Here is a 227-nt window from a genome sequence, read left to right as displayed (position 1 = left end):
TACAACGTTGTACGTTATACCGTAATGCTATACAACGTTATACGTTATACCGTAATGATACATAGCGTTATACGTTACAACGTAATACTATATAACGTTATACGTTATATCATAACGCTACATAACGTTATACGTTATGAAGTAATACTATATAACGTTAAACGTTATAACGTAATACTATATAACGTTAAACGTTATAACGTAATGCTATATAACGTTATACATTA

The sequence above is a fragment of the Bombus pyrosoma genome, unplaced genomic scaffold, assembly GCF_014825855.1.
Source record: "Bombus pyrosoma isolate SC7728 unplaced genomic scaffold, ASM1482585v1 HiC_scaffold_4719, whole genome shotgun sequence".
NCBI classification, from domain to species: Eukaryota; Metazoa; Arthropoda; class Insecta; order Hymenoptera; family Apidae; genus Bombus; species Bombus pyrosoma.
This window is presented reverse-complemented; position numbering follows the sequence as displayed.